The sequence below is a fragment of the Euprymna scolopes genome, chromosome 7, assembly GCF_053919585.1.
Source record: "Euprymna scolopes isolate OS-2025 chromosome 7, ASM5391958v1, whole genome shotgun sequence".
Classification (NCBI taxonomy): Eukaryota; Metazoa; Mollusca; class Cephalopoda; order Sepiida; family Sepiolidae; genus Euprymna; species Euprymna scolopes.
Window position 1 is genome coordinate 24,091,054 of NC_136488.1, and position 14,562 is coordinate 24,105,615.

Genomic DNA, 14,562 nt, shown 5'->3' on the forward strand with positions numbered 1-14,562 from the left:
TCAGTTTATATACAGAAGATTTTGTTTTTTTTTACTTAAATGCATCCCTACCAAGGCATATAACCACTTGGACGTAAGGGGCTACTATTTGGGACCATGCATAGGAAAGATTAACAAGATGCTGGTTTATGTTACATTTAAACTTCTGCATATCAGTACAGTCAGGGAAGCTGGTAGCAGGAAGGGAATTCAAAAGTCTACTTGTTTGAGGAAAGAAACTATTAGAGTAGAAAGCTTTCTGACATTTAGGGACCTCAACAGTTAAGAGGTGTGACTTTGTTGCTAAGCAGGTTTGTTGGGAATATGTACGTTGAGGGAGCACAAGTGCAACTAGTTCATCAGAGCACATTCCACTAAAATATCTATAAAACAAGCACAGAGATGCAACATTGCAATGATGGGACAGGAGTTGGAGCTTAATTGACAAAGTGGGACATATTAGATTGAAGACATTTTTGGATCCTATCCAAGAGGGAGAGACTAGTAGTAGATGCACCAACAATACTCCATGCATTGGCAAATGGTGGTCTTATAGAGGTACAAAAACCTAAATTTCTGAGATGGTCTTATAGAGGTACAAAAACCTAACAGCCAGTCATGGTTCTCCCCAGAATGTGCTGCTGCTATCGCGCACAGAAATCACTTTTTCCATAGCTACCAACGTAATAGATGCACTGAGACTAAAGCTGCTTTCAGGTCTGCCAACAACCACTGTAAAAGAGTAATAAAAAATGCAAGAGAGCTATATGCCCAGTCTGTTAAATCCAAGGTAGCTGATCAGCGGCTTGGATCCCACCAGTTTTGGCAAATAAAAAATAGGATCCTGAACAGAAGTGTGCGTTCTATCCCAACCATTATCAATGGACCAGAGGTCATCTCGTCAGCGTCAGACAAGGCCAAACTATTTCCAAAGAACTTTGCAGCTAATTCTACCCTATGCGACAAAGGTCATCAACTCCCCATATTTCCTCCTATAACACAGAACAAGCTAGGTAACATACAAATATCTGTGCATGAGGTCGCCAAGCTAATAAAGAATCTAGATTCCAGTAAAGCAACTAGCCCTGATGGCATCCCAATTATAGTGTTAAAAAAGCTTCAACCAGAACTTGCTCCCATACTTACGAAACTATTTAAGCGCTGCCTTAAGGAGAAGTGCTTTCCGACTCCCTGGAAGACCTCATCAGTTTGCCCTGTATTTAAGAATTCAGGTGATAAGTCATCTCCCTCTCAGTACAGACCTATAAGTCTCCTGTGTGTTATGGGCAAGTTGCTGGAATCCATATTAAATAGAGAAATAGTCAACCACCTCAGCAGGAATAACCTTCTTAGTGACACACAATATGGTTTCCGCTCTGCAAGATCTACCGCAGATGTGCTGCTGGTTATATCCCACAGGATTAATGAATCTCTTGACAAAGGCTTCCTCTCTAGGGCGATTGCTCTTGACATATCAAAGGCCTTCGACAAGGTATGGCATAAGGGTCTACTTCACAAGATTTTCAGCTACGGTATAACTGGAAATGTTTTCTCAATCATTAAATCATTTCTCTCCGATAGGCTCATAAGAGTAGTGGTAGATGGACAAAAATCGGAGGCCTGCAATATAAATGCTGGAGTCCCTCAGGGGTCAATCCTAGGCCCAACTCTCTTCCTGATCTACATCAATGACCTCCCTAAACACATACTTAAATCATTCGTTGACATCTATGCTGATGACACGACCATCTATGGCAGCACATCAAAGGCTGTAAATGACAAAGTTCTCTCTGATTCTCTCTCCTCTGATCTCGAGCGCGTGGTTCAGTGGCTGGTTACTTTTAATGCATCCAAAACCAAACTCCTATCCTTACATCATCAACGCTCTGATCCCCATATGACATCAATTGTGATGGATGGCTCTCGTCTGGGTGAGGCCCAGTGTTTTGACAAGCTTCTGGGTTTGACCTTTACTCCTGATCTGAAATGGAACACGTACATCGTCTGTTGCCAAGGTTGCTGGAAAGATGGTGGGATTCTTCTACCGCTCCAGAAGATATCTCACTACTGATGCAATTCTTTATCTATATAAAAGCCAAGTACGTCCAAGGATGGAATACTGTTTCCATATCTGGGCAGGAGCTGCTAAAAACAGCCTATCCTGCCTTGACAGAGTACAAAATAGACTTTGTGGCTTAGTGGGGGATGCCCTTTTCTCTACCCTGCAACCTCTCTCCCACAGAAGAGACGTTGCGAGTCTATCCTTGTTTTATCGTTATTTCCATGTCAGGTGCTCGTCTGAACTCCAATCTCTGGTCCCCCCCCTCGCCAATCTTTCACGAAAAACACCTATCTAGCTGAATCCACTGTGAAAAATTTGCCCCACTCTATATCTGTGCTTAAATCAAAACGCGGATTCCATGAACAAAGCTTCTTTCTTAGAACTGCACGACTGTGGAACTCTGTTCCGTCTGCCTGCTTCCCACCTGACTACAACTTGGATGTCTTCAAGTCCAATGTTAACAAATTCCTAATGAACCGCCCCCTTAATTAAATACTTCATCAAATCTCCATACTAACGCAATGTACTTGCAATAACCCTTATCCCTGAGTGGCTTCCGGGCCTTGATAAATGGTGATCACTGAGTAAAAAAAAAAGGCGATATTAAGAATATAGTTGTGAATTACTTTGATTTTTTCATGTGTATCTTTCTGTCAAACTCGGGAATCTGTATAGAATTTCGAATGGAACACTTTATTTAATGCATAAGAGTAGCATGCTCATGTTCTGTCAGCCATGACTGAATAGAAGTTTTAAATAGTTCACAATTATATTCTTAGTATTGCCTGCACCGAAGATTGAACCTTCAACCTTCAAAAAAGTGTCAGTTAAACCGAATTTTACTTTATTGATTTATCTGTTATGCCATTAGTCCTTGTGGAATATGATGAGAACAGCAATCCGAATGATGCAAATTATTAATTCTCATTTAAAAAATTCAGAAACATAATATTAAATTGGTACAGACCTGAAATAATACACACATGAAAACGACTTAAAAAACTCCATAAAAAACAGAAAGATTTCTGGTCTAAAATAGGTCAGAGGCTACATCAGCCGAAATGTTGTGAAAATGACACTCATTACATTATAAAGATTGAAACAGGAAATCGTTTGGTCTCATATGAAAATCAGCACATAATGATTGAAAATTTGTTATGGGATAAGTTGATATACCTATTTCAAGAATAACGCACATACCCGAATACCATAAAAATAGTTAAATCTAACACCAAATCAGATGAATTCTAGTCCTAGAATCCAGCAAAATCAAAGACCACAATAAAAATAAACAATAAAAAAGTTAATTAGTTAATTGGAGAGAAGGAGAAAATTATTATTCTTCACTACTTTATTTACTCAAAGTTTCAGAAGTAGAGAAAAACCTGAAATAAACACGCAGCTATTTAGTTATTCCATAAAGAAATCAAATGTGGGATTTAGAAAGAGGTCTTTTGACATCTTTCTAAATCCCAAGACAATGAAGACGTCTTAAGAATTGTTTATAAATACCTGTTTGCTGTATATATATATTATTCCTTAATTGGAATTTTTTTTATTTTTTTTATTTTGAGATGAGCATTTTATGTTAATTTTATTTTTATTTCGGACTATTAGTCTCATCAAAAAAAAAAAAAAAAAAATTCCAATTAAGGAATAATATATATATATACCAATCGGTACGGACCCGACTATGGAAGATCAGATAATAAATAAATGTGGATTTATAAGATCAAAGAATCCAACCTTGATCGCCCTTCGGGGCCCGTGGCGCAGTTGATAGAGACGTTGAATCTCTACGGTTCCAGATGAACATTGTCTGAAGGTAGCGGTTTCAATCCCACCCAAAGCGTGCCAGAGGTAATTGGTCAAAAATGTGGTGAGACGACAACAACTACGGATGGCAGTGATGGCTGAGAATGCAGTTAGGAGATTCGAAGTTCCTATCCGTCGCGGTTACCACCTGACGAAGGCCAGAGGAAGCTGGCCGAAACGTTGTGAACCAATAAATAAAAAAAAAACAAAAAAAAAACAAACAACAACTAATAAAGATGAGACTAATAGTCCGAAATAAAAATAAAATTAACACCTGTTTGCTGAATCAAAGAATGGAATAGGAACATTTTATTCATCACTACCAGGTTGGAAGGAACGTTGTGGTGGTCAACTCAAAACCTGGCTCAGGACATCGAAGCTGAACTGATTATGAGATCTCACCTTCGCGATGGGGGTGGGGGTCCATCGTTGGAATCATGAATGGCTTGCACTCAAAGCAGAAGCATAATATTCAAAGCATAAATAAGATCCCGTCGGCATGACTACACACTGTCACATACAAGGAATGGTGCACCTCTTCCAATGATGCTATCTCAAGTAATAACCCAAAGGTAGTGAATTCTTGTCTTAGAATCTAGTGAAGCCGTGAATAGACTGTAATAAAGTTAAACTATGACATATTTAAATGGTTCGTTGGGAAACGAAGAAAATTCTTTTTCTTCACTGCTTCACCTACGTAGAGAAAATCCTTAAACACTTTGATGTATATCTCATAATGAAATCAAGTGTTAGCCTTAAAAATGAATCTTTAATCTATGAGAACTTATCAATGCAAAATGAAAAAAATAAAACAGTTTATTTTTGATATAATGATTAACAAAAATTGGACGGTTCTACTTATAGACACTGGCGATAGAAACTGACCAATCAAATGGAGCCACGTTCTGCTAGCAATCAATCAGAAACCGGAATTGCTTCATAAAAATATTGTATCTTTTAGAATTTCTGCACATAATTTTTTGTGTCAACATGAGAAAGACCTTTGCTCTTTTCTTGCAGAACTTTTTTTTTTATGTCCAAGACTTATACAGATTAGCTATCCATCGGAAACTGTTCTCAAATTAAACATGGCTTTCAATAAGAAAAACAATAACAAAAAAAGCTAAGAAGTATTTAATAATTATTGTAATTTCTCAGTTGAATTGTTTCAAATTCTCCCAAAAGATTATATATCAAAAGATGGTGTGATAGCAAGAGATAGAAATAAATAGAATAAGTTTAACAGAATATCTATCATTATTAACCAGCAGAGCGTTAAAACTATCGACCAAAATAAGAGTCTATCAGGAATGTGTGTGCAATGTATTGATTTATAGAAATGAAAACCTGTCTGGTGTATTTCACGAAGAATGATACAATCAATGTGTAATGTAAGTCTTAAAGGCAGGCTTAAATCTGATGCATCAAAAGAAGATTAAAACTGGACAGTTTAGGGAGATGTATGCAGAACAGGAGATTTCGTTGATTTGGTCACATTGAAAAAATGGATGAGAGTGCTTGAGTCAATAGATGTAGAACACTTGAAATAGTAGGGTTGTTTGGTAGGGGAAGGCCAATTAAGACATAGAAGGAAGCGAGAAAAAAGATTTGAGAGAAATAAGGATAATAAAGACTTGGGTAGAGATGCGTTAGTTTAGTAGTGAATTTTTAAAAGACGTTAAATCGAATATGATGATGATGATAATAATAATGATGATTGTGATAAAATGCCTTGTCACCATTCATAGCAACTAATAAGACTGTGGAAAAGACTTACCTCAAATTTCTGAATGAGTTACAGACAAAAAAAAAAAAAACTGAAATCCAAGCAAAATAGCGTCAGTACCTGATTATATGCTGGCAGTTCTCACAAAGTAATGTGAAATCTCGTTGCTCATATGCAAATAAGATGGTTCCAGCTTGGATACAAAAAACTCTGTTTACAGAAGGAGGGCGATTTTCAGTGTTAGTACCGTAGTAGGTCTATGCACAATACTGAGGCACAAAGATTCTAACCACAAAAAACAAAACCATGATGATGATGATGATGATTAAGCATGAAGTATAATGCTTCAAATTCAGCAAATCCTCATAATCGATTATGTAATCGATATATGATTTGCATTTAAATGAATAAAAGGCAAAAAATAAAAATCTATATATTCAATGGGAATCATGACTCATGCAGAGAATATGAAATTAAATAATTTCATATTCATGGATCAAAATGTTATTAACAATATTTTGTTTAAAAAACGATTAAAAAAACTAACAAATAAATCATTTCATTCATAATGTGAAAGTAAAGTTACTATAAAATACATATATTATCGGTTATTTGGAGATGAATAACATCACATGCAACAGTAGAGTAACGATTAACAATAACTTTTATATTTACTATGTTGTAGATTTGTGGCACTATATATTAGTGCCTTGGTTGTGGTGGTTGTTAACACCCTCCCCTTGCATAGCCAGGAAGTGATTTGGCCGTAGGCGGAGGGATACATAAGCAACTAGAATACAATCCCACAATTCCCTTTTCTTTTCTTGATCTCTTTTTTGTCCGGATAGCATGGATTAAGACGTCTCTCCGTAAATAAGAGGAGCAGGGGAGCACCCCCTCTCTCAGCTCTAGTTAAGGTTAGTTAGTTTTAATTGTGAAAGTTAATTATCACTAGTAAAATTGTTTTTGTAAAAATATTGTAATTTTTTCTTGTAGAAAATAGTCAATTATATTTCTCATATATTGCCATTGTGTCGTGCATTGGTTTTTGTGCCATCCAACATCTCAGGTATGCTTTTCCTCTTGATAGTCAGACCCTATCGACTGTCCCATCGTCACATCATCATGGGACCGTTTCTCAGACATTTAATGTAACACGGGAGTCGGTCACACACAAATGACCGGCCCATAGGTGTACAGATTTTCTAAAAATATATCTAGTATTTTTGGAATCCATGGTTACATCTATCCAATAAATATATTGTTGTTGGCAGAACTCGGAGAGGAGTATACATTTTGCTCATTAGGATTAAGCCAGCCCCAGCTACAAAGTGCTTTAAATGATCCACGAGGCACAACATTGTGTCACACTTGCTTCAGATATCACCATTTCCTGCGGCATGCATATGTTTGACATGCAGGTTCAGGAAAGCCTCTTGCAGTAGGTTGCTGGTACCCCATTGTGTCTACCCGCCAGGCGAGTTTAAGAATAAATATATCATAAAAAATAAATCTCTCCCTAACAGACGTTATGTTGATATTTCAGTCTTTTCTATAAATTATATTATGGCATGCATTTTTCAGAATTGTCTGATCTATTCCTTGCTTCCTTTGTTTCAGCTTCTTTGCAAACATAGATTTTGTTGGAAGTGTCGCTTCCACTTTTGCCTTCTGTCTCGGTTTTGTTATCATGTATCAGACTTTTTGACCGGCTCTCTGTTAGGATCAGTGTTCTGATAGTGCAGTGTATAATTTAATCCGTTGTTGGGGATCAAGACAATAAAAGTATTGCGAGGCATTACTCTTGGATCTACATATGCAGTTGGATCAGCAATAGGAAAGTCCTCACGTGTGTAGTCATTTCAATCAGTGAACCTGATTTTACCGCTACCTTCGATGATCAAAAGCAGGCATGAATCGCAGCCTGGAAATGAGCAGATGATCGTGCATCTCAAAGACTGCACAATGGAGTGTAGAAACATTGGGTGACTGATATGATCAAGAGCTCTGGGCATTGATAGATAATGGTTGGCTCATGCCCTACCTGGAAGAAAGACTCGGGCCTGCCAAGGTCTCTGCTGAACCTCAGAAAAGAGTAGCTCCAAGTATGAGTTCATAACATGTTATGGCCATAGCAGATTGTGGAGATCGATGGAAAGAGGTACTGTCAAACACGTCTGGAGTTTAGATTGAGTGCCGCTTCCGTTATCATGAAAGCCATCATCAGCACGAAGTCATGGGCTATGCAACATCAGCTTATAGTGATAATATCTTTGTCAACGAAGATGTCAAACCTCCCTCTCAAGTTAGCAAACATTTGGCTCAGTTTAGACTGAAATGTAAGGACCCAGACGGCTGAGGGATTGTGCTAAGAGTGATAATCTTCCAATGGTGTCCTGCATTGGAAGAGAAGAAATGCAGTCCAAGAAGTCCCAATATCGTCACAGGACGAACCGTATTTTCCATGTGTTTGTTTCATCTGGCTTATTGGGCACTTCCCTGTGGATGTGTGACTTTATGCTGCATGGAGAGCAATCAAATGGAGAGCTAGTTCAATCACGAAGGGAAAACACCAGACATAATTACACAGATTGGGGTGCGTAGCAGTCTCGCAAATAATGTGTGAATAAATTGTAAACTGAAAATCATTTTGGGTTTCTCAAACGGTAAATAAACAATAGTCTGATTTGATAATTCAACGGCCTATGTCATGTTATGGATGGAATCGAGGATAAATTGTTTAAGTGTAGAGAAGGTATTGTATAACCTATTTTTGTATTGTATAGCCTATTTTTGTATTGTATGACCTATTTTTGTATTGCTAATTATATTTATTACTGAATTGATATCGTCATTGTTATTTTTTAAAGTTCTTTTTATAATGTAGATATTTCTTTGAATAATGCTAATAAATAGTTTAGTTTGAACTTGTTTAAATCCTATTCTTTGGAAAATATTCATAGATCTAGATTTAGGCCAGTTGTTGCTGTCAGCTATTAGGAAAATATAGTTGTTTTTTATAATATTCAAATTTCCACTCAACTTTGAAATGCATGTTCATTTAAATATGTTGCTGTTAAAAGCAATTTTTAAAGTTCAAATTTTCCTCTACCTTACTCTGTTGTTAGTTGCTATTGTGTTGGATTATCTATGTCTTATATTTTTTTCACACTTTGAGTAGTCAGAGTTTCATACATAAAGATGTTAAGACGATTATGTTCCTGTCCTGCCTCAGAGCTCAAACCTGGCAAGTTGTTACAAGTAACTCATCCTACTAACTCAGCATGTTTTTGTATTTTTATCTTCTTTTAAATCCCTACAAATTATAAAATATAAAATTGATTTGAATTATAATTGATAAATTTGTTCTTAGAAGCAAACTGATGGCAACCCAATTTTTATTCATACTAAACTAAGGCTACAAGATGGATATCTACTCAACAACTATTTTTGCTCCAGTTAATTCTCATGCCTTTTCTACATTCTCCTATCCTTCTTCCTTCCATTTTTGTGTTCTTCTGGGGGAGGGGGGGATAAGATCTACTTCCCTCAAGTCAACCTTTTCTTTGTATATCTTTTCCAGATATTTATTTTAAGGTTATTTCATTTTAAAGTTCTTAACCTGACTAGATTACGAAAAAATCTTAAATCTCCTACAGTAAGTTTTTGGAAATAATAAATTTAGAAAAAAGAAAGTTTGAGACTGCACCCCACCCCAACTGAAATAATATAAAAGCTACACTTATAAAAAGCTGGTTGTTCCTATCTTGCATTGCCCAGACAAAAGTTTAGTAAAAGAGAGGTCACTCGATGAGGTCATTGTAAAATATGGCCAAGTAGAATAATTAAAACAGGAGTTTCTTTAAACATAACTCAATCCTCAAACTGAGAAATATTTTAGCATGGAATTTATGCAGTTAAAATATATATGAATAAAACCTTAGAGAAAATAACATTGATTAACTAAGCTTTAGTACAATACATGTATGTATGTGTGTATATGATGAGACGTGTGGAAGGAATAAGGAAGTCAGTACACCAGAGTTGATTGGTCAAATAAAGAATTTCATGGATAAGGACCGTCGTGTTTCTATAGAGACAATAAGTGCACAGTTTGATGTCAATATGGGAAGTGTAAACAATTATTAGCAAGGAACTGAAGATGCAGAAGATTTGCATGAAGTTTGTCCCAAGGATGCTCAGAGATCAGAAAGAAAGACGTCATGACAGCAGGGAAATGGTTGAGCTGATCAATTCAAATCCCCCAGTTCTTGGTGCTCTGCTGACCTGTGATGAAAGCTGAATCTACTGCTATGACCCAGAGACCAAGAGACAAAGTTCCCAGTGGAAGCATGCTGTCTCTTCCAGACCCAGGAAGGCAAGACAGAGCAAATCCACCCAGAAACTTATGATGATCCTGTTTTTTGATAGCACGGGCATGATCTACATACACTGGATTCCCACTAGACAGGCAGTTAACAAGGAATATTATGTTGATATTTTAAGGGAGTTTAGGAAGAGATTGTGTTGGAAGAGGCCAACACTCTTCAAATTGGGTCAGTGACATTTTCACCAGGACAATGCACCACAACTCCATCCTTGTCACAGACTATTTGACCAAGATGGGCATCAAGACAGTTCTTCACCCTCCCTATAGTCCAGCTCTTGCTACCTATGACTTTTGGTTATTCCTTAAGGAAAATTTTAGAGGCTGTCGTTATGAGACAATTGAGGAGATGAAAGAGGCTGTAACGAAGGTCATTGACATGATCACACAATTTAAGAAGTTAATGTAGTTTGCTTACAGCATTATTTAGTGTGTATATAAAGGAAATGTAAATTATTTAAAAGCAAACTGCAAAATGCAAACATGTAACAGATAGAATCAAACTGAAGCAAATTAATATATAATGGTTAAATAAGCTATGTACATTCACCTTTATTAATACAACATATATATATATATATATATATATATATATATATATATATATATATATATAGATAGATAGATAGATAGATAGATAGATAGACATTTGAGGAAATGAAAGATGCTGGAACAATGGTAAGAGGACTTCCATGGGGCCTTCCAGAAGTTTTGGGAACGGCACAACAATACATTGCAGCCGGATGAGATTACTTCAAAAGGGACTAAAGTTTCATGTGTGTACTATCAATAAAAGCGTCTATATGAAAAGTCTGGAAACTTATTGAAGGCACTTCATAAAAAAAATAAAAAATAAAAATAAAAACAACTTTTCACTTCAGATTTGGATCAGATTCAATGGCGTTTTCACTAATTAATTATCTCCATTAAAAGTGTCAGTTTCGAAGAACCTAAAATAGGCCTTGTTCTTAAATTCTCTTCTTTCTACTAATTGTATCCGTGTAAATTACATGGTATTATTGGCTCCCTTTTATTTGTCTTTCAGTTGTTCTTTTTAATATGTGGACATTTGTAGGATGCGCGTGCAGTGAGAGAGAAAATGTTAGATGGAAAATACACAGATATGAGAGTTAAGCAAAGCATATGTTTGCAAAACGTCTTTTAAATATTAATAAAGACAAGTGGCTTACAAAAGTTGAAAACTAAAGAGTGCTTTAATTTATAGATAATTAACAGTTCATAGGCCCCAAAACGTATTCTATGAGCAATGAGTACTGTACTCTGTACTCACTGGAGCAGAGGGTTACAAGGCAACCTCAACTTTCCTTTAATATCATATAACATACCATGTGACCTTTTCTTCATACTAGCTCCATAGAGAGGATTTTACGTGGCTGGTTACCTTTAATGCATCTAAAACCAAACTCCTATCTTTACATCATCAACGTTCTGATCCCCATCTGGCATCAATTGAAATGGATGGCTCTCGTCTAGGAGAAGCCGCGTGTTTTGACAAGCTTCTGGGTTTGTCCTTTACTCCTGATCTTAAATGGAACACGTACATCAAGTCTGTTGCCAGGGTCACTGGAAAGATAGTGGGTTCCTTCTACTGCTCCAGAAGATATCTCACTACTGATGCAATTCTCTATCTATATAAAAGCCAAGTACGTCCAAGGATGGAATACTGCAGCCTATCCTGCCTTGACAGAGTACAAAATAGACTTCGTGGCTTAGTGGGGGATGCCCTTTTCTCTACCCTGCAACCTCTCTCCCACAGAAGAGACGTTGCGAGCCTGTCATTGTTTTATCGCTATTTCCATGGCAGGTGCTCGTCTGAACTCCAATCTCTGGTTCCCCCTCGCCAATCTTTCACGAAAAACACAGCTGCATCCACTGTCGAAAATTTTCCCCACTCTTTATCTGTGCCTAAATCAAAACGTAGATTTCATGAACAAAGCTTCTTTCTTAGAACTGCACGCCTGTGGAACTCTGTTCCGTCTGCCTGCTTCCCACCTGACTACAACCTGGATGTCTTCAAGTCCAACATAAACAAATTCCTGATGAACCGCTCCCTTAAGTAAACACTTCATTAAATCTCCACACTAACGTACTGTACTTGCAATAACCCTTATCCCTGAGTGGCTTCCGGGCTTTGATAAGTGGTGACCACCGTGTAAAAAAAAAAGAGACATTTCTATGAAATCTTTGGAAAGATTCTATTTTTGGTTTGGATCATTTCTTGGCTGTGGAACAAGCTGCCAGAAGCTGTGATCAGCATGCAAACGGCCAAACAGTATGATTTGGTGTTGGATGCATCTGGGCCATTTATCTTTGGATAAGTCCCTCTTTACATAGCTCTCTCACTCCTCTGGCTCTATGCTTATCTTTTAACAATTGAATTGAAATTCAATCATGAAAGAGTTTTCGCTCGTGTTTTCCAACATGCTGCTTAGATGATTGATTCATATCTGTATCCATTTGCACAACTCATGCTGCTCCAATTTCGGCCCTGATTTGTTCCCTGCTACTGCCAGCTGTTCACCTAATCAAACTGAAAAGTCACACTGACCACAAGTTTGAGTGCACTTGTAACAAAAGAAATAGTTTTATCTCTACTGTGTTTGCACATAATCGCATAAAAATCAAATAAAATCTTAATTATGCGGTGGTTAAGGGTTAAATTTTATCTTTGTATTTTCAAAAAAAAAAAAAAAAAGAAATTTTATCAAGGACTATAACGATATCACTGTTTGGGAGTCATGGTCATATAGTGTCACGCCATAACAAATTTCACTTTTATTTTAGTGGCTAAAAGCGGAATTAACTGAACATGTCGCGGAGAAATTAGTTACTTTGTTAATATTATATCCCCAGTGTAAAATTGGACACTTTATAGCCGGTGTAACTGTAATCATTTCCGTTGCTGTTTATGTAGAAATTAAGTATTTTAGTTACACCACACCGCCGACACCGGCTATAAAGTAACTTTTCTATGAAGATATGATAATAATAATAAGGCGAATGTGTAGTTTAGTAAATTATTTGACAGACAAAAAAACAATTATAAAAACTATTTGTTTTTATATAAAACACAAAATCTTTGACTGTCAAATAATTTACGTCGCTAAAGTACACATTTGCCAATAATAATAATAATAATAATAATAATAATAATAATAATAATAATAATAATAATAATAAAGTGAATCACCGTTGTTGCATGAAAAAGATTTCTGAAAAACAAAAACAAAATAAAACAAACAAATAACAAAAACAAAACAAAAACAAAACAAAAAAACAATGCTGTTTTTATTTCGAAGTTCCGTGTCTTTTTTTTTTTTTTTTTCCAAACTAGGAACATGAAAAACAAACAAACAAATATACAGGTCCTCGGATTTATATCAACGTGGAGTTTGTTTTTGTTCGATTCCAGGAGGCCACTTTCCAGGCATTAACTCCTCCTTTGGGAGGAAATATTGGTTTAGGCTTATTATTGCCAGGCACCCGCAACGTGGCTGATCGTGACAAATTTTGCAGCCATCGAAAATCCCCCTTTTGGGGAAGAATTTATTTGTTGTTTTAAGCCATTGTATTCCCTCTTTGTATAAATGAAAAGTACCAAACTATTTACCCGACGTTAACCCAGATGATGACATATTGTCGGGCGGAGAGTTTAGAGAAAAGCATACTTCAAAATGTAGTAATGCTTGCTATTTTTTTTTCTTGAAAATTGATTAAGAATGCCCCCCACTTTTTTTTTTTTGATTTCAACCAATATTATATTAATATTAATTCTTAGTCAGCATTTTCATACAAACCGGGGGATACATTCTTTACGACAAACTAGGAACTGACACTGACTTGAAGTGAATAATCGATGTATTTTTTTCTTCATCGGGATGTAGTATAGTTCAACTCGGTCCTAGGCAGTGCACCTCCCCAAGCATTATACCCTGTTTAGAGAGTAGTGGTGGTTTATTACCGATTGAGAGGTAAGTCAGCGCTACCGGGAAATACCAACGAAATCATTTCCCGGCTATTTTCTATAGGCCAGAGTGCATCCCCACCTCTTAAGTAATGTACTTTTCTCCCCTTCCGACTTTGTGCTACAATGGCAGGCAAATAAATATTCGATTAATAGTAAAATAAAATAAAAAATAATAAAAAAAATCAAAGTATATATATTAAAGTTACGTATAGATGAAATACTCAAAAACATAAGGGGATATTGCTTGATACAGCGATTAAACATTTATTTATAATTATTTTTAATCGGGTGTCGAACAGCTATTGTTTTTATGTGTTTAAAGTGTTCTGATTTGAAACGGTATTTAGAAAATTGTAAACACTGACCTTACCTGATATTTGGTTAAAATTTCAAACTGTTGCTTGAGACATCGACTCCGTTGCGCACCTGTAAATAAGTACAACTTGCCAGCAATTCGCAGTAATAAAACTCTCACGTCTCTTCCTCTCTCTCCTTGTTGCTTAGATATAGAAACATACTGTGACTTTCACAACATGTTATGCTGGTTAGTTCCTATTTATGCCAACTACATTATTTAGAGTGAAAAAACAGGATTTCAAAATTAC

At 36.3% G+C, this 14,562-nt stretch overlaps 1 protein-coding gene across 1 annotated transcript in view; it reads right to left on the minus strand.

Moving 5' to 3' along the window:
* Positions 1-14,472, minus strand: part of LOC145279648 (apicoplast pyruvate carrier 1-like) — a 76,328-nt gene extending 61,856 nt beyond the window's left edge. The window contains exon 1 of the mRNA XM_080130878.1: positions 14,328-14,472. The gene's annotated coding sequence lies outside the window, so the exon portion shown is untranslated. The remainder of the gene's footprint in view (positions 1-14,327) is intronic.
* Between the last annotated feature and the right edge of the window lie 90 nt (positions 14,473-14,562).